At 42.0% G+C, this 14,828-nt stretch overlaps 1 pseudogene; it reads left to right on the top strand.

Moving 5' to 3' along the window:
- Nucleotides 1-4,791: 4,791 nt before the first annotated feature.
- On the top strand, nucleotides 4,792-9,334 carry LOC109754921 (uncharacterized; annotated as a pseudogene).
- Nucleotides 9,335-14,828: the final 5,494 nt, after the last annotated feature.

The raw sequence follows: 14,828 nt of genomic DNA, 5'->3' as shown, positions 1-14,828 counted from the left end.
TCCATCAAGATAAGGTAGATGCTTCTTTTTGTGGCCATGCGATTCATCCTCCTTTATTGGCCAGTAATTGTTTCTTTTTTTACCTCTGAAAACAGGGATATCTATTCAACTCGTTGTTATGGCGACCTTTTGCTTCACTATGCAAAACACTTCTGTTTTAAGAGTGTTTTGTGTAGTTCAACTTAAATGTCACACCGACAGCTTTGCTTGATTTAGTTGAACTACACAAAACAAGATTGGATTTCCTATTCGTGTTGGCAGATTCATATTTGATCTTGTCTGCCTCCTGAAAGGTCAGTACCAGCCTTCATCCACATGATTGTGCAGTGTGCTTTGAGATGTTGTGCTACTTGTAGTGGTACTGTTTTAAATAAAAGTTGAATTGAAGCTATTGTATTGCTATCTTTTCCCATTAAATGAACAAAAATGGGACCAACCCAGACATGATGCTTGTTGCTTTGTTACAACAAACTCTGCATCACCCCCTTTATAAGTTGATGGAAGCACATGGTGTTGTTGCGCCAACTCTCCCCTAGAAATGTTTATGCTTTTTGTTAATCTAATAACACTGGTGAAATTAAGCAATGCCACTCTCAGAATTAACTACTGAATCTTAGTTCAAAACTGCAACACTTGTTAGGGATCGGCGGGAGTACCATTTCTGTTAGGGATCGACGGGAGTACATGTTTAAGAAATGTATTGTTGAGATAATGTCTCTATTATTATATATCAGTTACAGTGTTTTACAAATGGTACTATCCTGCTTTGTAGTTCTTCCTACATGTTTAACCATGGTATTGTTAAGATAATGTCTCTGTTAATATGAATCAGTTGCATTGTTTTAGGAATGGTACTTTTCTTCTTTGTTGTTCTTTATACATGTTGAAACAAGGTATTGTTAAGATAATGTCTCAGTTAATATGAATGAATCACATTGTTTGAGAATTCCTACTCTCCTTCTTTGTTTCCCATTAAGATAAGGTAGATGTTTTTTCCTTCTGGGAGTATAAGTCATCAACCGTTATTTGTCAGTAATTGTTTCCTTTATACCTATTGTTGCATACAGGGATATCAAAACTTCTGCTCGGTTCTATTTCGACTTTGATTTTAGTTGAACTGCACAGACGGAGCCAATTTGTTTAAGGCAAACTGTTGCATTATTGGGCCCAGTTGGTCTTTCCACTTTGTAGAAAGAAACAATCACTCACTACAAGAAATATGTCAACTAGTGACCTTCTGTCAGTGACCCTGGAAGAATTGGTCATAGATCTATGACCATTTGAGACCAAAAGCTGTTCGGGGGGCTCTGAACCCTAAACCATTGCGACCATTTTGGTCAGAAAGGTCATAATTTCCTTACACGAAATGGTCATAAAGAAAACAGCGCTAGTCCGCTGCCTTATTTCTAGTTGTTAACGACCAATATAGATGGTCATAGCCTTGTAAATTGTGGTTGGTTGCGATGACTAGGCGCCATCTCATCAGTTTTGCCTACGTGTCATGTCCATGTGTCAATTTTTGCCCTAGGTTGTGAAGCAACCTATATTTCTGTTATTCCAAAAATTCCCAAAAAATTCTCATAAATTGTTTGGATCATATATTCATCAAATATGTCAAAAACCTTCCTTGCCTAGTTCAAAAATAATTCAACAATATTCATTTTCCTATTCTGTTCAGAGCAGCACTTTGTGAAGGAAGTACCACTTTGGCTGGTCCAAATAGTATCCATTTTCTATAGTGATTTCCTATGCCCAAATAACCATCCTCCACCAAATGCCAGCTCAATCCATTCATTATTTTGAGCCCAGCTTCAACATTCGTATTTATGTCCAGTGTGGTACTTTGCAAAGCAAGTACCACCTAGGCTCCTCCTTTTGAGCTGAAAATTTGTGAAGACGGCCTTCTTAGTAACTGATCATCCTCAGCGAAAACTCACGCCCAAAACCATGTACATTTCCCGTACCGCTAATCAAACACTTGGCTGCTAATTCATGTTTGAGCATCGATCGGTCTCCTCGTGAGAATCTTATGTTGTAATTTTCTTCCTAGCACCTACCTGGGGCGTGCCCAACCCACTAGACATGCCTAGGCCGCCCGGAACACATGGTAACGCCACGGTCACGCGGTGACCACGCGGCGGGCATGCGAGTTTACGCGCTCTAGAGTTGGGGCCCTCGGCCACCGCCCAAACCTCGACGTATCGCCACCAAACCATGCATTTATGATTAAATAGGTACTTATGTCACTAGAAATGATTTTTGGAAAAATAAATAGCAAACTATGAGGCAGTTGCAGTTCAAATTTGACCCGCTTCCTACTGAATCGGCGGAAATTTGTCTTTTTCACGAGAGGTGGATCAAAACTTTTTACACCCAACCATTTTGTCAATTGTGCATTAAATATGTCCTAGTATTTTAGAAAATTGATTTGGTCTAATTTTGTAACAATTATTTGGGAGTTCCTTCACAAAAAAACCTCCTTTTGGGCACTCGAAAAATGGAAAATGGTTTTTTCGTCCAAAGAAAATGAAAAATTCCTTAGGCAACATTGTTTGCCATTCCAATATGCACCCTTGTGCACAATATGAGATCATTTGAACAAACGATGCCACATCGAAAGCCATTGATCTCCACACGTGATAGCTCGTTTCTCAGAACACTTTTTTAAAATAATTGCCGTATTACAAGTTTGTTATTTTTCCTGGGAACTTGGCCACATATAATGCACAATGCGAAGGTTTCCCAATTTTTTGATTTTTTTTGAATTTTTTATGCCCGTTTCAAAATGCGGTCAAAACGGCGGGAATGACTGTTCCTAGCTAGTGGTTGAATCTTGGAATTTTTTTGGTGTTTCTCTGACTAAATAGATACTTATGTACCTAGAAATGATTTTTGGAAAAAAATAAAGAGCAAACTATGAGGCAGCCACAATTCAAATTTGACCCGCTTCCTACTGAATTGGCGGAAATTTATCTTTTTCACGAGAGGTGGATCAAAACTTTTTACACCCAACCATTTTGTCAAATGTGCATTAAATATGTCCTAGTATTTTAGAAAATTGATTTGGTCCAAATTTGCAACAATTATTTGGAGGTCCTTCACAAAAAAACCTCCTTTTGGGCACTCGAAAAATGGAAAATGGTTTTTTCGTCCAAAGAAAATGAAAACTTCCTTAGGCAACATTGTTTGCCATTCCAATATGCACCCTTGTGCACAATATGAGATCATTTGAACAAACTATGCCATGAATGTGGCCATAAGATTGATCATTTGGCTTGAAAGCCATTGATCTCCACACGTGATAGCTCGTTTCTGAGAACACTTTTTTAAAATAATTGTCGTATTACAAGTTTGTTATTTTTCCTGGGAACTTGGCCACATATAATGACACAATGCGAAGGTTTCCCAAATTTTTTATTTTTTTTGAATTTTTTAAGCCCGTTTCAAAATGCGGTCAAAACGGCGGGAATGACTGTTCCTAGCTAGTGGTTGAATCTTGGAATTTTTTTTGGTGATTCTCTGATTAAATAGATACTTATGTACCTAGAAATGATTTTTGGAAAAAATAAAGAGCAAACTATGAGGCAGCCACAGTTCAAATTTGACCCGCTTCCTACTAAATCGGCAGAAATTTGTCTTTTTCACCAAAGGTGGATCAAGACTTTTTACACCCAACCACTTGGTCAATTGTGAATTAAATATGGTCTAGTATTTTAGAAAAATGATTTGGTCCAATTTTGCAACAATTATTTGGTAGGTTCTTCACAAAAAAAACATCATTTTGGGCACTCGGAAAATGCAAAATTGATTTTTCGTCCAAAGAAAATGAAAACTCCCTTAGGCAACATTGTTTGGAATTCCAAGATGCACCATTGTGCACAATATGAGATCATTTTGACAAACTATGCCATGAATGTGGCCATAAGATTGATCATCTCGCTTGAAAGCCATGAATCTTCATGCATGATAGCTCATTTATGAGAACACTTTTTTAAAATAATTGCTGTTTTACAAGTTTATTATTTTTCCTGGAAACTTGGTCACATATTATGACACAATGCGAAGGTTTTCCAATTTTTTAATTTTTTTTGAATTTTTTATGCCCGTTTCAAAATGCGGTCAAAACGGCGGGCTTGACCGTTCCTAGCTAGTTGTTGAATCTTGGAAACCTTTTGATGTTTCTCTTATTAAATAGATAGTTATGTACCTAGAAATGACTTTTGGAAAAAATAAAGAGCAAACTATGAGGCAGCTACAGTTCAAATTTGACCCGCTTCCAGCTGAACCGACGGAAATTTGTCTTTTTCACGAGAGGTGGATCAAAGCTTTTGACACCCAACCATTTGGTCAATTGTATATTAAATATGGACTAGTATTTTAGAAAATTGATGGAGTCCAATTTTGCAACAAATATTTGGTAGGTTCTTCACAAAAAAAACCATTTTTTCCACTCGGAAAATGATTAAAAATTGCTAGAAAGATCAGAAATGCATACAAATTGGTCCTTATCCATAAAATGTGGTCTAACTCTAGTGAAAATTTGTGTGATGCCCTTCAAGAAAATATTTTTGATAGTTGCTTCACAAAATCCCTCTATTTTCAATACTTTTAAATCACTGATTTTCTGAACCAATCAGAACTCGTCCCATGGATTGATGACATGGCGCCCATCCATCCATCCATCCATACACCTCTCCATCCCACATCCGTCCATCCATCTATGTACAGAAAAAATAAATAAAAAAGAGATGCCCCCACCCGCAGCCCAAACCCTAGCTCAGATCCCATCGCACCCCTCCTCCCTCGCCCCCTCTCTCGCCGCCGCACCCAAACCCTAACTCCACTCCTCTCCCCTCTCTCCCCCGATTCAGATGCACTCCGCACAGCCGCCACCTACCTCCTGCCCCCGATTTAGCCAATCTCGCCGCCAGCGCCCGCGCGCCACCACCCGCTCCTCCTCGCCTTCCAGATCGCGCCGCCACCTCCCTCCCCATCCCCTCCTGGATCTCTCCCTCGATGAGCCACCGGCGAGCCCCTCTGCTACCCGCGCATGCACAGCCTCACCTCATGCTGCTCTCCATCGACCCCTTCTGCGTGCTTGCCGTCATCGCCTCCCTCCACCGCATCGACCCCAAGGTAACCAAACTCCTCGCCTGCTAGTTCGCGGTTTGTCCGTCGTATCCGTCTTCTGCGGCGATGCACTGATCGATGGTTCTAGTCGTTGGCTCTAGGTGCTGGCGCAGGCGACCAGGAAGCTGTTCCAGGGTGAGCCGTTGAAGAGGCGGAAGGGAATTTGGATCGAGATCAACAACTGTGAGGGGGGGAGGAGAGCGAGAGGGGCAGCGTGGTGGCCAGCAAGGGGAGCACCATCACGGGAGCTGCGTCCTCCCGGTCCACGGCCACGTCGGGGAGATGCCGCCGAACTCCGCTGGCGAGCGGCGGCTGTGAGAGTCTGGTGCGGAGGGCGGCCTCGATCATGAAGTCGCTCTCGTGGTCCAAGGCGGCGCCGGTCACGGAGACGGCCATCCGCGCCGCCGTCGGCGACAACGCTGTAAGTAGCAAGGCTCTGTGCTGGTGAGTAGGACACTTCCGCTAATCCAACTATCATCTCTGAAGATGTTCTGAAATTTGTTGGCTGACTCTCGGTTTGGAATTCGTAGGTTGCTGAAGCAGAAGAGAGGGTTGCGTCGTGCGGGCACTGGTGGCCGCCCGGATCCGTATATGTACATGGTACGTGAAATCTGTGCCACACAGTTTGCGTTTGGATGATGATTTGATTTCTGAAAGTAGGTGAATGTAAGCTATGACTGTATCAGTATAACTGAGAGTCAGTTTCCAACTTCTAGATGGAGTTAGGGAGTTGTTACTTATTGGAGTAGTAATTTCCAGTTATTCAGTAGAGAGTAACTAGAATCTGAAAGCAATTGTTAAATCTGATTACTTTATCCTAGTTCCACTCACAACCTCAGTTCTATAATTCTGGAAGCCAGTTGAATCCTGAACACTGCACATTTCAAAAAATGCTTCCAAACCACATAATTTCATTCCTTGATACAGAAAGTACAGCAAGTTCTGATATACATCGATCCTGCTTTCCTCGTACCAATAAAGCATGTCCATAACTTTGGATTATAGCAAAAAAAATTGCTAAAACAACAAACGCCCAGTCAAAGCTCTGAATGATTAGGTACTGTAATTTGGATCTCCTGCATAAGTGCACTTTGCCATTTGTTTCAGGCACTTCTTGTTCCGCCAATCGACGAGCAGGGAGCGGAAGGCGCAGCCAGCGACCAGCGAGCGCGGGTGGCGCAAGTGGCAACGTAGAGCGGCCGGAGACTGCCAGTGATGAGCGGCGACGGCAACCTCGAGACCAGCAAGTAGGCAACAACGACCTCATTGTGAAGTGGCTGAATCGACTTGAGGCAGTTTCTTTGAAATTCTTGGAAATGCTTTGGTAGTTTCTTTCGGCAAGAAACTGTTTCATACTGAAGTTTACTGGTACATGTGTGGTTTGCTACTATTGTTTCATTTGGGTTGGGTTGGTTCCAGCAGGGAGATGTGCACGCACACTGGCAGCATGAGCTAGCAGCCATGATTGCCAGCCAGCCACCACCACGTAAATGTAATGCTTCTCCAACCGAGCAATGTCGAACTTAGCTAGCTGGGTGGCCCTGACCTACCATACCTACACTGCATGCACAATAGAGAAGAGGAGCAAAAAAATACTATCTCGTAGCTAGAGAGAGTTGTCCAATGAGCAAATTAGGGCATCCAATCATCCCAATGAGAGCAGAACTGAAGTTTTCTCTAATTTAGATTTCTCAAATCTCTCTCTGAACTTCTCTAATCAATTTAGCTGTTGTGTTTTATAAATGGAAAGTGAAAAACCTCGATAAGTAAAACCCAGGTGCATGATTTTATAGTTGATCTAATTTGCTTTTAAACTGTACCTGTGTACTAAACCCGGGTTTCAGTTGGCCTTGTATTTATATTTTCGTCTTGTTTGTCGTTCTGCTAGTCTCACTACAGTTAGCTCTAACAACCCAGTTCAGTATTTCAATTACGGAGTGGCCTGTCCTATGATGTGTCCTGCCACTCAAATGTATTTTGGGGGCATGATCAATCATTTTATCATGATTGAAAGAATAGCCCATAATTTGCTTCTACTTTTAAGCTAAAAAATGTTTGTGCAGTAAACATTATATGTAAGATTGTTACTTCCATGCATGCACATTATACATTTTTTATCTGGTTAATGTTAATCAATACCGATCTAGGTGACTGGTCAATAAGCATTTGCTGGAATTGTGCACCGTGCTGGTGTTAGTCACAATGATCAGCTTCAATAGCATGACCAGTACCTGAACATGATGCATATTTATTAACAAAAATGGTAATGCATTTTGCTAGTCTGTTGCGAATGCTAATAGACCATTATAACTTGTATATTGGACCTATCCCCTTTCTCTGTTTGACTCGCTCAATCTCTCTCTATCTTTCTGCAGGCGCCGCCGAATTCGAGGGTGGAGCCCGAGCCTCCACTGGAGCATGGATCAGACGTGCAGGAGGTGGAGCTCCACATGGATCACGACGTGGTCGTCGTGGGGGCCTGGATCATCAAGTCCGCAGGCGGCATCGGGGGCGGTGCAATGCCAGCTGCTGGACATAGTTCACCCTGGGTTGGTGCTGATGCACAAGGTTAGGAGGCGTTCTGGCCTGATTGATCTGTTCTGGAGCGTTGCGCTTAGGCGGCTTGGCTTAGATGGCTGCGATGCGATGCTCATTTTGGGGTGTTTTGCAGGTGAATTTCGATGCCAAGGCGGAGTACGACATGATCCGGAACTACAAGATTCTCCTGGATGTGTTCAACAAGTTGTAGATAGGCAAGGTACGGGTGGTGATTCTCCTGGCTTAGGTCTCTACCCGTGGATTTATCCGTGATTGTGTCTTGCATTTTGTCATCTGGGAAAGCAAATGTGATCTGTCTGTACAGTAGTTCGGTTTATATATGCGGTGTGTGGGTATTCAATCTAGAACAGTTGTGTGTGATTGATGTCAGCATGTGGTATAGCCACAAGGTGATTTGATAACTGACTAAATTTGTTGTGCAGTATTGAAGTTATGCTCATTGTTGTGTACAGTACTAAACTTGTACAATTCTTGTCTTGTTTCCACACAACATTAAGATTAGAGTCGTGCTTTTTGAATGTTGAGCTGATTTTTATGGCCTGTGTGCTAGCAAACTGAGCTAAGGGTGCTTCATCTTTGTCCTTCAGCTTCTATTCTTATGACAATTAAGTAGAGGATATATTTTGCTCCCTGCTCTGATTGGTTTCAATCGATATTTATCTCATCCAGCACTCTGAGTATCAATGTGTTGTTTTAATCCTGATGATGACGTGGTAGTATGAAGTGGACACCATATTCCTGTTTAAATGCACAAGGAATAATTTGTTTCATCATGTCCTGGTTTATCCATGCCAGATTTGTTGCTTCCGGAACTCTTGGTCCTTCATATCTAAAGTTTACATGTACTATAGAAGCTCTACTTTATGCTAATACCTGCTTGTGTAACATTTTGCATGGTATACTTCTAAATGGACAAGTACATGCGGCGTCCATCATCAACGATGATGCGGACTAATGTTCAACTGCAGAAGCATCCATCATATCAACACAAAGTCAGGTATGTTCTTGTCTTGTTGAACAGATAAGGGCATGATGCTTGATGCATGTATCATTTGACACACACATTAGTAAATCTGTATTAATTTTGACATAGTTGCTTATTGATTGAATATGAGTATTGTTCCTTATACACAAATGGAACTTTGATCTGCTGTAACTTTGAATGATTGTTTTTAAACCTTGTCGTGCATGTGAAACATTCAATGCTTATTTCTTGCTAAGTTTGTCATATGTGCCAATTCAATTCCCAGTTTTGACGAATATTCCTATTTCAGATAAGTAGAATGATCTTGTTAAAATAATAATAAGTAGAATGATAAAATACTTGTGTGTCTTTAGTTTTTATTAAAAGTATTCGCATAATATTTCTTCTATCAGTGACATACTTATTGTTCTCTTTTGAATGTCCAGATGTTTTGCAAAAGGAAGAAGCAGTACTTGAAGAAGCAGATTACAATGTTTTCTCGTCGTGAAGCACTAGATAGGCTTGTTCTATTTATTTTTCCTGTTCTGGAGTATTCCAGCACCTGAATGATTGACTACAACATGTTGTAGGTTGCTTGGATCTGTATAATATACATATGTGATGCAAATTTCTAGAATGTGTGTTCTGAGATATTTCCGTAATATTGAGATATTTCCGTAATATTCAGCTAATTCGTGGTAACTTGATTCATATTGTTATTCAAACTGGTTCGAAAATTTCCGTCAAAAGGGCTGGAGTTGGACCTTAAAGAGGCCAAGGATCAAATTATATTGGACAAATATTTGGGTAAAAAAGTAAAACAAAAATAGATGAATGTGGAAAGGCCAAGGCCCAGGAAAGAAAAACCTGGAAAACATTGGGCTGGACTCATTTGAAAAAAAAAGATAAAAAGGCTGCAATGTTGGGCTTGGCCCATGAAGTCGACCAAAAATTGACAAGAAAAAAATATAGAAAGGCTGAATTGTTGGGCTCGGCCCATGTAAAACACCTAATCGGACCGGGCTGAATCTTGTCAACGACCTTTTCAATTGGTCGCAATTTTTCCACGTCGGATCCGACGTGGCCTGGGCAGACAGCCAGTGACCAAAACAAAAGGTCATGGGTTCAACGACCTTCTGTGAGAAGGTCGTTAATTTCAGTTTACGACCGCCAGCTTTTGACCTTCTGTTTTTGGTCACAAAAAGGTCGCAAATGAAAAACTATGACCTTTCAGCAGCCAGTAGTGAGGGTTACAAGTTGACATATTTCTTGTAGTGACTGTTTGTGCTACATTACACAAGGAATGATCGAGAAGCTTTATAGAGTATTAGTAGACGCTGGTGACATGACTAGTCTGCAGAGAGCATGGGAAAGTCAACAGCATGTGTAGTGCAAAATTCACCCCACAAGGAAAGGTATGACCAAGTCAGTTGCCGACGCAACTGTAACAAACGAGGTTAGTATCGGCCTTCATCCACATGATTGTGCTTTGTTATGTTGTGCTACTTATATTGTTGTATTGTTTTGAATAAATGTTTAATTGAGGCTATTGTATTGCTATATTTTCCTGTTAAGATAATGAAGATGATTATAGTTGTCAGTCAAAAAAAGATGATTATACTTGTGAGTGTATGTTTAATCAACTAGCACCACTATTATATTCATCATGCTTTTTCTCTATTTATGCGGACAGGGATGCTCAGCTTGATTTCCGTGGAACTGCACAAAATGTTCAGATGGTTCGTGTCCTCCATAATACTTCATCATGCACAATACATCGAATGGTTCTCTAATCATTCGTCGTCACCTTGAGCCACCGGACTATCTACTTGAATGGAGCTGCCAATATCTTCAATGCCTTGCAACATATAAATACGAAATCCACCATGCTACACAAGACATTGTTTGATTTCAGTGGAACTGCACAAAAAGATACGCTGGTTAATCTGGCTCCATGTGCCATTTCAATGTGCAACCTAATGACAAACCCTGCCCGTTCCACAATCATAGGCATTACATATTTTGAATGGGAAAAGCTTGTCAAAGTTTCACTACTGCAGGATGCTGCTAACGCGACACTATGATTAGAGACCCTTTGACAAAACTATGTGCGGTCCTTTAATCGCAAACGGTGATGAAAAAAACCGTCAAAAAAGATGCAAAACATTTGCGATGAAGGATACATCAAACATGGTTCAGATTTTAGTTGTGTGTGCGATGGGGGGCATACGGTTCAGTTCAATGAACTATTTGCGATGAGGCATAACAAAAGAAACATGTAGCCAGATGAAGGCGTGTGCGATATACTGTATACAGTTCACTCGGATAAACTGCTTGTGATGAGGCGGAACAACAGAAACGTGCAGCCAGATGAAGGTGTGTGCGATATACGGCATATAGTTCACTCGGATAAACTGTTTGCGTTGAGCCAAGAGAACAAAAACGGTTCAACTTAACAAGATGTGTGTGATACGTGGCGAACAGGTCTGTAATCAGAAATGTGTTGGAAGACCGATAACAACACAGACGATTCCTGTTAACAAGCCATGTGTGTTGTGAGAAAACGATTGCTGGTATACAATTGTCAGTGATTGATGAAATCGTCACCGATGGGTTCCATTGTTTAGTCTGTGTGCAATGTGATTTACTCTGTCTATAACTAGGGTAAACATGCAAATATGGGCCCGAATTGAAAGAACTATACGGCGGTTGAAATCAAAAGACAAAAATCTATAATTAAAGAGATAGGGTAAACATGATGTCAAGGAAATATGAGAGTAATCGAAAGAATAATACATCATTAATTTGCCTAATATAGAAAGAAGAGGAAAAAATCCCCTTTGACGTATATGGTGCATGTGGCACCTTTTATTCAAATGTAGCAATATTTAGTACATGTTCAGGAAAGTAGGCCATGCCAACTGATTTAGGGTGAGATTGAACATACCGCCCGCATCCTCAAGTCATCTGGTACGGTGAGATAGAACTCCATGCATGTCTGGCGGAGGCCGCAAAGTCCTGATGTGTTCGTGCACTGTACACTCTATGAATGAAAGAAAACCCTCAAATCAGCTCGAATAAAAATGAATTCATGGTGATTTCGGCTTGGTGACTAAAGGAGGCAGATGAACTAGGATTAGGGATGAGATAATATCTCATTAAATTAGTTACCTTGTCCATGAGAAAAAACCCTCAGTACGGTGGATTCCCAAACCGGGTGGAGCTGGGTCGACCGCGAGCAGCGTCGAGAAAGTCAATGGCAATAGGCGCCAGCAAGCGGAAGTGGCGAAATGTGGTGGGGTTTGCCGGCAGCCTGGCGGCGGCGGCACGCGTCGAGCTAAGTGGTTGCTACCGCGATAGGCGGTGCCTTGCATAGACGTAGAGGAGCTTGTGCAAGTGTGAATGGGGACCGGAGGGGTGGCGGGCGGGTGAGGGTTTTTGTGACGTGGGGATGGTGAGGGTTTTCTTTTTTCTTTTTTAATTGGGTGGTGCGGGTTTTCTGTCCCACAAAGAATTTCGGAGGCAACGGTTTGCTAGAGCCAACCCTGTGCGATTGACGTAGCAGGCAAAATGGAAGTCATTGCACACGGTTCCAATTTTGGGAACCATGTGTGATTGACGTACTACCTCCTATTGGGAACGCGGTAATTTCAAAAAATTCCTACGCACATGCAAGATCCATCTAGGTGATGCATAGCAATGAGCGGGGAGAGTGTGTCCACGTACCCTTGTAGACCGAAAGCGGAAGAGTTTTAGTAACGCGGTTGATGTAGTCGAACGTCTTCGCGATCCAACCAAACGCATGGCACCTCCGCGATCTGCACACGTTCAGCTCGGTGACGTCCCTCGTACTCTTGATCCAGCTGAGGCCGAGGGAGTTTTGTCAGCACGACGGCGTGATAACGGTGATGATGAAGTTACCGACGCAGGGCTTCACATAAGCACTACAACAATATGACCGAGGTGGAAATTTGTGAAGGGGGCACCGCACACGGCTAAGACAACTGTCAACTTGTGTGTCCTAGGGTGCCCCTGCCCCCGTATATAAAGGAGCAAGGGGGAGGCCGGCCGGCCCTAATGGGGCGGGCCCCAAGTAGGATTCCTACTAGGAATCCTATTCCTAGTAGGTTTCCAACAAGGGAAGAGAGGGGGAAGGAAGGAGAGGGAGAGAGCGAGAAAGAAAGGGGGCGTCGCCCCCCTTCCCTTGTCCTATTCGGACTCCAAGAGGAGGCGCGGCCTGCCCTGGCTGCCCTCCTCTCTCTCCACTAAGGCCCATGGTGGCCCATTAATTCTCCCGGGGGTTCCGGTAACCCCTCCGGCACTCCGGTTTTACCCGAAACCACCCGAAACACTTCCGGTGTCCAAATAACATGGTCCAATATATCAATCTTTATGTCTCGACCATTTCGAGACTCCTCGTCATCTCCGTGATCACATCTGGGACACCGAACAACCTTCGGTACATCAAAACTCATAATACCGATCGTCATCGAACGTTAAGCATGCGGACCCTACGGGTTTGAGAACTATGTACACATGACCGAGACTCACTTCCGCTCAATAACCAATAGCGGAACCTGGATGCTCATATTGGTTCCTACATATTCTACGAAGATCTTTATCAGTCAAACCGCATAACAACAGATGTTGTTCCCTTTATCATTGGTATGTTTTTTTCCCGAGATTTGATCGTCCGTATCTCAATACCTAGTTCAATCTCGTTACCGACAAGTCTCTTTACTCGTTCCGTAATGTAACATCCCGTAACTAATTCATTAGTCACATTGCTTGCAAGGCTTATAGTGATGTGCATTACCGAGAGGGCCCAGAGATACCTCTCCGATACACGGAGTGACAAATCCTAATCTCGATCTATGCCAACTCAACAAACACCATCGGAGACACCTGTAGAGCATCTTTATAATCACCCAGTTACGTTGTGACATTTGATTGCACACAAGGTGTTCCTCCGGTATTCGGGAGTTGCATAATCTCATAGTCTGAGGAACATGTATAAGTCATGAAGAAAGCAATAGCAATAAAACTAAACGATCATTATGCTAAGCTAATGGATTGGTCTTGTCCATCACATCATTCTCTAATGATGTGACCCCGTTCATCAAATGACAACACATGTCTATGGCTAGGAAACTTAACCATCTTTGATTAACGAGCTAGTCAAGTAGAGGCATACTAGGGACACTCTGTCTGTCTATGTATTCACACATGTACTAAGTTTCCGGTTAATACAATTCTAGCATGAATAATAAAAATTTATCATGATATAAGGAAATATAAATAACAACTTTATTATTGCCTCTAGGGCATATTTCCTTCAGTCTCCCACTTGCACTAGAGTCAATAATCTAGTTCACAACATCATGTGATTTCACACCAATAGTTCACATCTTTATGTGATTAGTTCACACATCTCCATGTGACTAATACCCAAAGGGTTTACTAGAGTCACTAATCTAGTTCACATTGCTATGTGATTAACACTGAAAGAGTGATCATGTTTTGCTTGTGAGAGAAGTTTAGTCAACGGGTCTGCCACATTCAGAGCCGTATGTATTTTGCAAATTTTCTATATCTACAATGCTCTGCACGGAGCTACTCCAGCTAATCGTTCCCTCTTTCAATATGTATCTAGATCGAGACTTAGAGTCATCCAGATTGGTGTCAAAGCTGGCATCGACGTAACTCTTTAAGACGAACTCTTTGTCACCTCCATAACCGAGAAACATTTCCTTATTCCACTAAGGATAATTTTGACCATTGTTCAGTGTTCCACTCCTGGATCACTATTGTACCCTCTTGCCAAACTCATTGTGAGGTACACAATAGGTCTGGTACACAGCATAGCATACTTTATAGAACCTATGACTAAGGCATAGGGAATGACTTTTCATTCTCTTTCTATTTTCTGCTGTTGTCGGGTTTTGAGTCTTTACTCAACTTCACACCTTGTAACACAGGCAAGAACTCCTTCTTTGACTGTTCCATTTTGAACTACTTCAAAAACTTGTCAAGGCATGTACTCATTGAAAAATCTTATCAAGCGTCTTGATCTATCTCTATAGATCTTGATGCCCAATATGTAAGCAGCTTCACCGAGGTCTTTCATTGAAAAAACTCCTTTCAAACACTCCTTTATGCTTTCCAGAAAATTCTA

The sequence above is a fragment of the Aegilops tauschii genome, chromosome 2 (genome assembly GCF_002575655.3).
Source record: "Aegilops tauschii subsp. strangulata cultivar AL8/78 chromosome 2, Aet v6.0, whole genome shotgun sequence".
NCBI lineage: Eukaryota > Viridiplantae > Streptophyta > Magnoliopsida > Poales > Poaceae > Aegilops > Aegilops tauschii.
The sequence above is the reverse complement of the archived record's forward strand: the minus strand, read 5'-3'. Positions and strand labels throughout refer to the sequence as shown.